The sequence below is a fragment of the Mizuhopecten yessoensis genome, unplaced genomic scaffold, assembly GCF_002113885.1.
Source record: "Mizuhopecten yessoensis strain PY_sf001 unplaced genomic scaffold, ASM211388v2 scaffold8853, whole genome shotgun sequence".
Taxonomy (NCBI): domain Eukaryota; kingdom Metazoa; phylum Mollusca; class Bivalvia; order Pectinida; family Pectinidae; genus Mizuhopecten; species Mizuhopecten yessoensis.
The window spans coordinates 683,693-698,233 of NW_018407755.1; the positions used below are offsets into that span (position 1 = coordinate 683,693).

The window sequence follows — 14,541 nt, forward strand, 5'->3', positions numbered from 1 at the left end:
ACCCTTTATGCATTCAGTGCTCATGAACCTTTTATGAATTCAGTGCTCATGAACCTTTTATGAATTCAATGCTCATGAACCCTTTATGAATTCAATGCTCATGAACTTTTTATGATTGCAATGCTCATGAACCTTTTTTGAATTCAATGCTTATGAACCTTTTATGAATTCAATGCTCATGAACCTTTTATGAATACAATGCTCATGAACATTTTATGAATTCAATGCTCATGAACCTTTTATGAATTAAATGTTCATGAACCTTTTATGAATTCATGAACCCTTTATGAATTCAATGCACATGAACCTTTTATGAATTCAGTGCTCATGAACCTTTTATGAATTCAATGCTCATGAACCTTTTATGAATTCAATGCTCATGAACCTTTTATGAATTCAATGCTCATGAACTTTTTATGAATACAATGCTCATGAACATTTTATGAATTCAATGTTCATGAACATTTTATGAATTCAATGCTCATGAACCTTTTATGAATTAAATGTTCATGAACCTTTTATGAATTAATGAACCCTTTATGAATTCAATGCACATGAACCTTTTATGAATTCAATGATCATGAACCTTTTATGAATTCAATGCTCATGAACCTTTTATGAATTCAGTGCTCATGAAACAATTACTGAATGCATTTCTCTATAACAGGTCATGAACATAGTACTTTAGAAGCTTTTATAGTATCAATGTACATGTACCATTAATGAACACAATTTCTCTATAACAGTTCATAAACTCATTGCTCTAGAACTGTTCATGAACTCATGACAGTTATTGACTGAATGCTTTAGAACCAGTCTGGAATGCTTTTCTTTGGAGCCTTAACAAGGGACACATTGCTTAAAAGCCATACTTAAGAAACATTCAGAAACTCGGGCCATAGAAACCTCTGAAACCTCAAATGAGGGAGGGACGGAGATCTCCGTCATTCTTCATTTTCCATGAGGGAGAAAGTGCATGAAGCACAATTGAAACTGCTTTGCCTTATTGATCTTTCCCTTTTTATATGTATCAAAATAAGTCCAAAAAGCATTTATTTGATTCAGACTCACCTGTTATGATTATTACACACACTCTGCAGTAACTAGGAGATCATTTGACCACGGGATGTAGGTTTGAGTTTGAGTGAGATTTGTAAATTTTGGTCAAAATGAGGGTGTCTCCCTCCTAATGAGGGAGGGTTGACAGCTATGCATGAGGGTATGTACTATTCATTACACAAATAAAACATCACAGTGAAAGTATCGTATCATCTTTAAATGTTGTGTGATCCTGAAATGCTGTACCGTTCTGAAAGAGTCATAACATCTGTATGTGGTATATAGTAATTCAGAGTATTATAGAACTCTTGTATGATACAATCCTAAAATTTATATATTCATTCTTAACATACTTATCACCTTTTCCCATTGTGTTTGTTTCAAGGCGTCTTGTTAATATCGTTGTTATTTGGTTCGATGTAGAAAAGCCTTGCAGAAGATTGAATCTGATTTGTAATGCAATGTATAAGAAAAGTAATATAGAGGTAATGCAAACTTTTTCTTGTTAATTGATATCTAAAAACTATTGTGTTAGCTGTATGTGTGTGTGTACGACGTTTCATGGTTTTGGATCTGCTTATTTTATCTGTAGATGTTCATGATCAAAACCTATGTGAAAGAGTCATAACATCTTTATGTGGTATATATATAGTAATTCAGAGTATTATGGAAGTCTTTTGTATGATACAATCCTAAAATTTATATATGATTTGGAAGTATTGTATCATCCTGATATTGGTAATGGGATTCTGAGCTAATGATGTGTCTAGTATTCTTTTGTCAGACAATTTACAATGCATTATTGATGGTGAACATGCATGATCGTTTGCTATAAATGGGAGACAACTCCCAGGGGAGGAAGCCCAAAGGACTCTATCAATTTAAACCAGAGTTCAACTGTGTATTCCTGGTTTTAAGGGCAACATATATTTTAGTTATTTTATGTTTCGTACGGATAACTGTTACCTACCTTGTAGTTTATAAAAGTGTGATAACTTTTTTTTAGAGACATATAATTTTACATTAATATGTTTTATAATGTAATCAGCCATATAAATTATTAATGCCAAAACATGTATTGGGTGCTGTATGAAATTGTTATGTTGTACCTTTTTACCAAATAAACTTGAATTGAATTGAATTGACTGTTAACTTGACAACACTGACAACCTCTTAAAATATTTGCATATTTCATCAACACAGATCTGATAAATGTTATTGAAGGTCATTAATATAAAAACAAAAACAAAACAAAACAGAAAAAAAAATGAAAAAAAAATGGAAGTGAAATATTTTAATCTTTTTAATTCAGCATACTTTGACTTTTAGTATTGCACAATAAATATTGAGCAGGAAAAGTGACAATACTCTATAAATATTTACTTCTCTATGGTACTGTAGCCATACCAAGTTCAGATGGCATTCATATCATCTATGAATGCCTTTGGTCATGTGTTGAAGTCATCATTATTATAACATCATAATTTTCATGTTGGATACCAGTTACCCTCACTTGAAGGTGTCTGTCTGTTCAATTCATTAATCAAGCATACACGATACAAATACATTTATTTTTTCTATGAGATCAAAATATTTTCAAAAATCAATGACATAAGCATTGAACAGCTTTCAGGTGGCATTCATAGCCAATATGACTGCTATCAAAGTTGTTAATGAAGTGATCAGTGGAAAAATGAGTAATTTGTACAATGATCAGTTTGTCCTTTCTACTCCAAGGTACTTTAACGGAAAACTTGTTGAAGTTAAGTTCAGATTAACCCATTCACCCCTACATCACTTTAATAGTCACTACCAATACAATTATCTAGATGAGTCCATTATAGTCTAAAGTCGTGAAAGGGTTAAAGGAGGCTCATTCTGGACTAGAGAGATGAATAGCACACTTTCTGATTGAATCTTGTTATTTCAAGAATCTTATGTTATTTTATTCGATTGCAGTTTTAATATTGTAATCTTCTTTACAGATTTTTCCTCTTTCTTAATATTTTCTTTGCAATTAAATACACGGAGAAAAGATAACTAAAAATAATGAAGGATGCATTAATTGCATTTTGATGAGCTTAATGAGGATTTGCACATGAGCATGTTTTACGTACCTCAGAAACATTATCCAGCTAAGCCCTGTTCAGTCATATATATCAATTTTAAAAAATCAACTTATTTTTAAAACTGCTATAATAATCAATAAAAACAAACTATATTGCATAATTGCAAGCTGCAATTTCAAATTTTACACATGAGGAAATGGTGCTTCAGTCGGAACTCAATATTGCTGTAGGGAAGACCTGCCATGTCACATTCATGCAGATCTCTGATGCTTTAAAAATAATTCTTGAAATAAGGAATATGTTCTTACTGCAGGAAAATCTGCAATATTATACTTATTGTATGGTTTTCTGATAGCCAAATTATTTCTGCATATGCCAGTATGTTTATACTATTTAACAAAATGGAAATTTGAGTCATCCTTTTGAACATCTGATTCGTGGCTTAGCTTCTTGTGAGTTACAGTAGTTGCTTCTTAGAATCGCATGTGACCAATTTTGAAATTTAAACCTGTTCTTCAAATGCCTGCTCGGTAAGTGAATGAAACCGAGTTGATTTTGTAACAGTTGTGTGTCCTGACTGCATGATATCAAAGCCAGTATCTGTAAAGACTTCAAAAATCAAGTCAAAATGTTGATAAAATGAATATTTTACTTGGAAATAAATCAAAATTTCATGAAATATGACTATATCATAGTATTTACATGTATATGTATTTCATTTCTTATTTGGATTTTCACTTGAAAATTAAATGTATGTACATTTAGAATTCAAATTAGAAGTTCTTTCGTAATCATAGGGCCAGGTACACAATCCTGTTGTGTTTTTAGCTTATTTGGTTGTTTTATATTTTGGTACAAAATATTGGTGTAAGCTCTGTTGTAAATTTGTCATATGTTGTGTTATAAAAATCTTTTGTAGGTTTTGTACAAAACTAAGTTGTGGTGTTCTGGTAAAAATACTTGTTGATCTCACCATTCTTGGTACTCACTGCTAAATCTTGTTACGAGATGCTGGTTGGTTTTTTTCCCGGGAATCCTACAAAGCAATTTAAGCTTGAATCTGTTTCTGTAGATAGAATAGGATACTTATTAAGCACCATGTCGCCAGCAGTTTTCACGACAGGATATGACTGTTGCAACCATTTCTAATTCTACCACATACATTCAAATGCAAAAAGAAAAAAGAAAAATAAGGATTTTTGTCTTTCCATGTATTTTTCTTCTACACGATCATGATCGCCTTTAATGCCAAAGACTCCACTTTCAGCTTAAAATATATAAGGAATAGGAACCATCACAGTGTACCTTACCAGATTAAACAACCTATTTTCTTTTCCTACAGAATCATGTTTTTGAAGATTATGCCATGACTGTTCAACAAAATTGTACAAGTCACATCTCATTTTTATACGACCGTCAAATTTGACGGTAGTATTATGGTATGGCGTTGTCCGTCCATCCGTCCGGTGTAAACTTTGTTTGTCCGGCAATCTCCTCCTACATTTTTCAACTGATCTCTTTGAAACTTAGTATACCTAATAATCATGATATGAAGTTGTGTCTCCCTCAAAAGAATTTTGATTCAATGATTTTTTCAAAATTTATTGCCTTTTGTTCATTTCAGTATTTGATTTTTTGTCTGAAGATTTTCTCCTACATTTTTTATAGCATATCAGCTAACCACTCTTAGAATGATGCAGATCTTATTTCAATGTAAGAAAGTATATAACACTATATGGCATTTGACAGTTGTATTTTGTTCTGTCTCTCGGTATTCTTGTTGTGAAGGTTTCCGTGTGATAACTTGAGTTCCCTTGGGTTGATTGAACTCAAACTTAGTACCAATATAGCTCGGACAAGTTTGCATTTCAGAAGTTTACATGCTTTTTTGGTGTGTTATGCCCCTTTTGTTGCCAAATAAGGGCATTGTGTAGTAAATGCAAGAACTTTTTCTTAATCAATTCCTTTCAAATTGTGTATGGTAATGCTATGAGCAATAATGTTCAACATATTGTACGAGTTTTTCTGTCGAGTTTCAACTTTCTGCGCTTTGGCATATCACACTTGACATAGAAATGCTGTTCAATGTTTTTGCCGTTAAATTTTACTTTTGTTGAAGCATCCAAGAAAAGTTCATTCCAATTATTTTTCTCCTCAATTTTAACTATTGGCTAAATTTTTCTCTTACTAAACAGTGCTTTTGCCATGAACCAAGGATGTGTCTTGACCTTTGACCCAAGATCATATCTCCAAGGTGAAGGAGGTTGAGCATATATATCAATTTGGTGACTGGTTCATATGCCATCATTGAGTGATGACGGTGAATAATGTATGTGTTCTGTAACAGCGCCTGTAGTTTAGTTGTGTTCCAGAAATATCTTACTCCACTGTAATGTATTATTGAATCAATATGTATTTTGTTCAACGAATAGAATATTGAAAATACAGGGAAATATTGATTGATTCTGTTATTTTAAAGTTTACTCTTCCCCTCTACTTTTTTTAACAATACAGTATCCACACTCTTTTTTGACAATACATTTTGTGGGATGCGGTGGCCAAGTGGTTAAGGCGTCTGACAATCTGCTACCACTAGCCCCCCACCACTGGGTCATGGGTTTGAGACCTACATTGGGCAGTCGCAGGGTACTCGCCGTAAGTCGGTGGTATTTCTCCGGGAACTCCAGCTTTCCTCCACCACCAAAACCTGGCACGTCCTTAAATGACCACAGCTGTTTATAGGACGTAAAACACCAACAAACAAAACCAATAATGTTTTCTTTGTTATTTGAATCATTTCTAGACTTTGATAAACTGTTAAAATCTAATCTCAATAAGATTAACAATACCTTTCTGCAGTATTGAAGCTGAATAATTTAGGGCAATTTTTCATGAAAAATATGTCTAAAAACCAATGCTGCCGAGTACACACTAGCTACAGGAATTGTGTTCACGTGGTGTTGAACAAAATCATGGAAGTGTAAAATTTGCTGACCTATTTATTGACATTAAATAGACTTAGTTGGCCTCGGAGATACTATGGAAATACTCTGCAACAATAGACACCAGATACTTAGTGTATAGAAGACCTTGTAAAATTAGAAACAAGTAATATATTAAAACTGGAGTTTTAAAACTTTTACGGTTTGTGAGATGTGTAAGCCTGCTGTATCGATCGGAGTTAAGACTGGTAGGAATATCTCGATAGGCTGCACGAAAAAAGCTGTTACGAGGTTGATGGGAAAAGAAAAACTGCATCGCAGTGTGCATGCTGGAAACTTGAAACTGGAGCACACGATGCAGTTGACAGTACAGTGTGTGTAGGAAGGGGGTTACGTAATAATATTGATTTTTGTAAACACAACTTTAGCAGCATCCCTCCAATGAATTACCAGGGCTGTACACACAGAATTTTAAATAGGTATTTTAGTGGTTTCAACAAATGCACACAAAAAATTCAAATGTCTATTAGTTTGAGTTCAATTGTGAAAAGCTTTGCATCTGCTAAGACTTGCTGCCTCCGTCAACATGCTGCACCCTCCAGCAGCCAACTCCTCACCTTCCACTGCGGAAATGAATTGGTACAAGGGTCTTCTCGAAGGTCAGTGACACAATTTTTTCCATGGTAACAGTAGCCAATGGTCCGATCAGCTGTTGGCGTAAGGGTGTCACTCCGGGGTTAATACATAGTTGATCATGGTTCACTATCAGGAAGTTGGTGTTGAGGCTGCAATGTTACATATCACTAGAGAAGGTAAAATGGGTTTAAACTAATAGGTGGTACAAATACAGATGTAAAGAGTATGGTAATGTTCTACAGGTGTGTACAGTATTGTACTGTTCTACAGGTGTGTACAGTATTGTACTGTTCTATAGGTGTGTACAGTGCTGTACTGTTATACAGGTGTATACAGTGTTGTACTGTTATACAGGTGTGTACAGTGTTGTACTGTTATACAGGTGTGTGTAGTATTGCACTGTTATACAGGTGTGTACAGTATTGTACTGTTCTATAGGTGTGCACAGTGTTGTACTGTTATACAGGTGTGTGTAGTATTGCACTGTTATTCAGGTGTGTACAGTATTGTACTGCTATGTAAGGTTTGAATTTTTTTTTGTTGAAGTTTATACCCCATAAACCTCTATAGTACAGTATTGAACTGTTTTATAGATGTGTACAGTACTGTTATACAGGTGTGTACAGAATTGTACTGTTATGTAAGGATTGTATTCTTTCCTGTTGAGGTTTATACCCCATAAACCTCTATAGTACAGTATTGAACTGTTTTATAGATGTGTACAGTACTGTTATACAGGGGTGTACAGTGCTGTACTGTTATACATGTGTGTACAGCATTGCACTGTTATACAGGTCTGTACAGTATCATACTGTTATACAGCTGTTCTATAGGTGTGCACAGTGTTGTACTGTTATACAGGTGTTTGTAGTATTGCACTGTTATACAGTTGTGTACAGTATCGTATTGTTATACAGGTGTGTGTAGTATAACAGTGCAATACTACACACACCTGTATAAAAGTACAACACTGTACACACCTGTATAACAGAACAGCACTGTACACAACTATAAAATAGTTCAATACTGTACATACCTGTATAACAGTGCAATACTGTACACACATGTATAACAGTACACTACTGTACACATGTATATCAGTACAATACTGTACACATCTGTATAAAAGTACACTACTGTACACACCTGTACAACAGTACAATACTGTACACACCTTTACAACAGTACCCGACTGTACACACCTGTATAGCAGTACAATACTGTACACACCTGGTAACAGTGCAATACTGTACACACATGTATAACAGTACAGCACTGTACACGCCTGTATAACAGTACAATACTGTACCCACCTGTAGAACAGTACAATACTGTACACCCCTATATAACAGTACACTACTGTACACACCTGTATAACAGGGCAATACTACACACACCTGTATAACAATACGATACTGTACACACCTGTATAACAGAACAGCACTGTACACACCTATAGAACAGTACAATACTTACACACCTGTATAACAGTACAACGCTGTACACACCTGTATAACAGAACAGCACTGTACACACCTATAGAACAGTACAATACTTACACACCTGTATAACAGTACAAGTACATACCTGTATAACAGTGCAATACTGCACACACCTGTATAACAGTACAAGTACATACCTGTATAACAGTGCAATACTGCACACACCTGTATAACAGTACAAGTACATACCTGTATAACAGTGCAATACTGCACACACCTGTATAACAGTGCAATACCGTACACACCTGTATAACAGTACACTGTACACACCTGTATAACAGAACAGCACTGTACACACCTATAGAACAGTACAATACTGTACAAACCTGTATAACAGTGCAATACTACACACCCCTGTATAACAGTACAACACTGTATACACCTGTATAACAGTAAAGCACTGTACACACCTATAGAACAGTACAATACTGTACAAACCTGTATAACAGTGCAATACTACAGACACCTGTATAACGGTACAATACTACACACACCTGTATAAAAGTACAACACTGTGCACACCTATAGAACAGTACGATACTGTACACACCTGTATAAAAGTGCAATGCTACACACGCCTGTAGAACAGTACAACACTGTACACACCTGTATAGCAGTACACTACTGTACACACCTGTATAACAGGGCAATACTACACACACCTGTATAAAAGTACAACACTGTGCACACCTATAGAAAAGTACAATACTGTACACACCTGTATATCAGTACAATAATGTACAAATGTATAACAGCACAATACTGTATACACCTGTACAACTGTTCACACCTGTATAACAGTACAATAATGTACACATGTATAACAGTACAATACTGTACCCACCTGGTAACAGTACAATACTGTACATACCTGTATAACAGTACAATCCTGTACACACCTGGTAACAGTACAATACTGTACACACCTGTAGAACAGTACAATTCTGTACACACCTTTAGAACAGTAGAATACTGTACACACCTGTATAACAGTATTGCACTGTTATACAGGTGTGTACAGTATTGCACTGTTATACAGGTGTGTACAGTATCATACTGTTATACAGGTGTGTGTAGTATCGTATTGTTACCTGACTCGCTATATAAATGCATATTAATCAATTTCGACTGTTTCCCAGACAATTCACCAAACGAACTATAGCTAATGTGTGCCACCGTAAAACTGTTGACTGGTCACCGTAAAACTGTTGACTGGTCACGTAACTGCGGCCCTGCGGCCTCGGGAAACTGTTCATCTGGAGGGTCCCAACTCCTCAGGAAAATAGTTTTGACTGTTGACTGATAAGGCATGAAACAACTGTATACTGTTATATGGGTGTATACAGTATTGTACTGTTATGCAGGTGTGTACAGTATTGTACTGTTATACAGATGTATACAATATTGTACTGATATACAGGTGTATACAGGATTGTACTGTTATACAGGTGTGTACAGTATTGTACTGTTATACATGTGTGTACAGTATTGCACTGTTATACAGGTGTGTGTACAGTATTGTACTGTTCTACAGGTGTGTACAGTATTGTACTGTTATACAGGTGTGTACAGTATTGAACTGTTTTATAGGTGTGTACAGTGCTGTACTGTTATACAGGTGTGTACAGTATTGCACTGTTATACAGGTGTGTGTACAGTATTGTACTGTTATACAGGTGTATACAATATTGTATTGTTATACAGGTGTGTACAGTATTGTACTGTTACCAGGTGTGTACAGTATTGTACTGTTATGTAAGGATTGAATTCTTTTTTGTTGAGGTTTATACCCCATAAACCTCTATAAATAGAAAATCTGTTTTCGTGTGATAACTTCATTTTCCTTGGGCTGATCAAACTCAAACTTCATGCAGTGCTAAGCACAATCTCCCAGCTTCCTGTGCAGGCGACACATCCACTTCCGTGGAATTCTTGTGTTTTAAGAATTCAAAAGGACGGTAGGGGTTGGCAGGCAATCCTTTTCCAAAAGAGACAGTTGTCATGTCTGTACAATGATGAGTCAATTAATTAATATAGATTGACTATCGCCATTCTGCCATCTGTGCATCGGTCTGCGAAGGTTCCATTTTAGAATTACAATCATTTTGTGTGGAAATGGTCTGTATTTTATGTGGTATCATTTGTGTAATTCTCTTCCTGGTTTGAATTACCTGAGCTAACGCTAGTTGTGGAATGAAGTGTTACTAATGTTACAAACACCTGTGCAAAATTTGCATATTATTTTAATACAGTTAAAGCAATATAGTCCCAGCAATCGATTTATGTCACAACTTAATAATGCATTAAAGAGAACACTGGGTTCAATTACCTTTAAAACTTATGAAATTTGTCGTGTTCATCAATATCTTTTTGCAATTTATAAATTTATTTTCAACTTATTTTTGGGGGGCCATATCAAAATATATCATATATCACCTTTGAAGCATATTGAACCAATGTAATGGGGGCATATTGTGTTGTCCATGTCAATTCCGTCCAATCACGATTCAATGTGAACACTCCAGCAATTTCATCCTTTATCGGATATTCACCAAACTTAATACAAATCTCAATGTCCAAACTATTCAATATTGTAAAGAATGACCCTATGTTGAACAAAACACAGAATGCATGACATCGTTTAGCCTGCTAGACCTAGAAAATTTGATAGAGAACTAATTAGTATCCCAATGTCTATAGACTATTCCATATTGTACAGAATGATCTATGTTGAACAAAATAGCCTGCTGGACCTACAGAATTTGATAGAGGACTTAGTATCCCAATGTCTAAACTATTCCATATCTTAAAGAATGCCCCTAGATTAAACAAAATAGCCTGCTAGACCTAAGAAATTTGATAGAGAACTAGTGGTATCACAATGTCTAAACTATTTCATATTATAAAGAATGATCCATGTTGAACAAAATAGCCTGCTGGACCTTTACCTACAGAATTTGATAGAGGACTAATGGTATCACAATTGAATGTTGTCACTAGCAGCCAAATCATGTGTCGGTTTGACATCAGTTTTGAAACGAGGTTGGTGAAATGATGTATGTTTTAATTGTCAAATATGGGTATGAAGTGCATCACTCTCAACCAATGTAGGAATGACTATATGGAGACATTGAAGAGTATAACAGACTGAGCCTCCAGTGTCACCCCTTCAGGTCCGACTGTATGCCGATATAGGGACAAAAATAATTAAACTACATTACTAATGATATACCACTTTCTGGATATTTAGCGCAAGGTCAAATTCACGACCTTCATCTCAAGGTCAAAGTCATAATTTTTATCTCTGCTGTGCTTGGTAACTTGATAAAGGATCAGAAAGGGACAAGCAATAATTTCCTTCGCAGACTTTAATTATCTTGTTTCTGCAGTTGAATCCCCGAGAGGAGTTACATTACAAATCTCTAGATTTGGATATCTGACGGTTTCTTGGTTATATGTGTCACTATGCAGAGTAAGTTCCTATAGAGGTGTTCAAGAGACCAAGGTCAAGGTTTAGGCCTTCATGTCAGTTATGTTAGTTATGTTAATTTCTCAAGTTGATGATGGATTAATACATTCACCTCTGAAATTTCATAATGAACTATTCCAACCTTTGAATTGGAAGAGTTCAAATGTGTTTTTCAGTGGTGAATTAGTTAAACAATTCAACACTGACATTTATTATAATGATGTGCTTGTACAATTATAAATAATTTTCGGGTTTTTTTTTTATCACCTTTTCCTATTTTCAGTTCGGAGAGTTTCAATGGTCATGTCATTGTTTTTATGAAGATCATTTCAGTTAGAAATCTTTCCATACAGAAGCTGATTATCTTTAACATTTTCATGGGACAGCTACTGGGCTATTTTTCTGGTCTTTTCCCATTATCAGTTGGAAGAGGTTCACTGATCGTATTGTTGCTCTTACAAGGGTTATTTCATTCAGAGATCTTTTTATATAACTGACGATTATTAGAGTTTTCTACCTTTCATGGAACAACTACTGGAACATGGCAAATTGGGTCACACTCTCGTTTTCGTTTTGGTCAAGTTTTCATCACTGTATATAAGTCGAACAAGTTCACTTTTTCAGTAACATTTTTTTGACAACTTCACATAATTAAAACAATCTTTATTTATTTTACAACAATTATGAAATAAGTTGTTACAACTTATATTAATCACTCTTGTGATTGGCGGAAACCGGAGTACCAGGAGAAAACCCATGTAGTTAGGCAGGTGACCCCAAACCTTTTCCCATCCATTCGGGGAATCAAACCCCTGCCGCCTTGGTGAAAGGCAATTGCGCTATCCATGATGCCTCAAGTCATAAATTTAAATTGTATGTTGCTGGTTTGAAATGCAATAAAGTTTATCAAATGAAAGTGTCCTTGTCCTATTTTCAAGTCATAGAAGTTGAATATATTAAGATCTTTTATTATAATTCTTAAAACAAAGAGATTAGGTAATTTTGTCTTGTTTGAATAAAAGGCTTTCAGATACACCTCTAAGGCACAGGTGTCAAATGTGTTGGAAAGTTTTTTTGATTTCCATAATTTCTAAATTATTGATATCATATCTCAGGCTTGCTGGTATCATTTCAAGTGCTATCAGACTCAAATAAGCGATATACAATTCCACTAGCCCAACACCTGGTACCAGTACATTTTATCTGTCACTCAATTGGTCCTTGAAACGGTAACACTCAAGGTGGCTTCATCTTTGTTTTAACTGGTCCAGTACAAAAAATGACATAACAGATTCTCTGAACTTTTTGACCAATCCGATTTCACCAAGGTTAATTATTTCCTTGTTATCTGAATTTGGTCAGATCTCTAGGGAACATTGTGGTACCATATTATATTATAGTGAAACAGATGGTAAAATCCTTTTAATTTACCCATTCTAAGGTCCGAAATTAAATGATAATTAAGGGTTGGGTGTCACCAGGAGCCTATGAAATAGACAAAAAAACGTTAACAAATTCAGGATGTAGTTTAAGAAAGCAACTGAGTAGGAATCTATATAACGTTAGTGGGAAAAGGCACCACAGGGACTTGTGAAGCTGTTAAGTTTTCGTCTTATTTCTAATCACTTACCTAAGATGGGAGATTGATTTGAGAACTATTGGTTTAAGAGACTGATAGACCTTGAATGTGTATTAAAACTTCCTGAAACAGGCCAGGCTACCTTTGGGTCTTTAGGTTGTTTAAAAGGCATAGAAACATAGTTAGCAATGACCCCCCTCAGGGTCATAATTCCAAATTCCAAGGTTACATGGAGGCGTTTATTATACTTATGCTGGTTGATTATTCTACAGACATTGCACATTTCTTATTCGTTATATTACTAAGCATTCTGATTTTTTGGATTAATAATACAAAAATTATGATATTCTATTGATCATTTGAAGATTTAACTGCACATTTATACCTAAGAATGCTCTTTTCAGTCTGCATTCATTTTCTTTTCAGATTTGAAAGACTAAGATTGCTGCCAAATGATTGATATTGAATATATGAATAGTATTTTCAATGTTGGTTTTGCTCTTAAAAACATCTCCAGGAAAAATATTAACTTCGTTTTTTGTCCCAAACATTGTCTGTTAGTAATGTGTATTAACGTACACATATACATATATGTCTGTTACTCTTTTTAAATTGCTTGTATCTGATTAGATTATACTTATATAAGATCCCTTGATACCTATTGACGTTGTCTAAAATTGGATGTCTAAAATGTTGAGGAGGCAGGAGGGATTTTGCATACTTGTTGCAAAGTATTTAGTGAGGGAATATTGGTTTTGTTTGTTGTTCCTGTTACTACTAATTCCTCTTTCACTGTTATAAATGCACATAATAAATAACTTATTTATTTTGTGTTAAAATGAAGAGTAAACTTATATCATAACAGAATTGTTCCATATCCTGTGTGAAGATAACCTTGTAAATAGGAAAAAATCATTAATAGTCTCCATTTTTTTTATGATTCCTGTTAATATCATATACTCCAGATAATGTCATATTCCTGTTCATGTCATATTCCTGATAATGTCATATTGCTGTCAATTTAATTCTTGTTAATGTCACATACCTGTTAAAATCACCATTTACATCATATTTATAATGGAACTGAATCAATTTCCTTATCATTTTGCTATTGTTTAGTAGTATTACACTTAAAGTTCTGTTTGTAGCCACTTAGAATTTAAGCTTCTGTTATTTTATCAGAAACATATGTTTGTTAGGGTGCATCATGAAATCAGGAGTGCGAATCTTCCAACCACAATATTCCTTATTCCAGGATTTTATGTTGACAAAGTGACAGCAGATG

General features: G+C 34.5%; 1 protein-coding gene across 9 annotated transcripts in view; it reads left to right on the plus strand.

Annotated features, from left to right (window-relative positions):
* Nucleotides 1-14,541, plus strand: part of LOC110456814 (zinc finger protein 362-like) — a 271,358-nt gene that overhangs the window by 174,829 nt on the left and 81,988 nt on the right. The window lies entirely within an intron of this gene.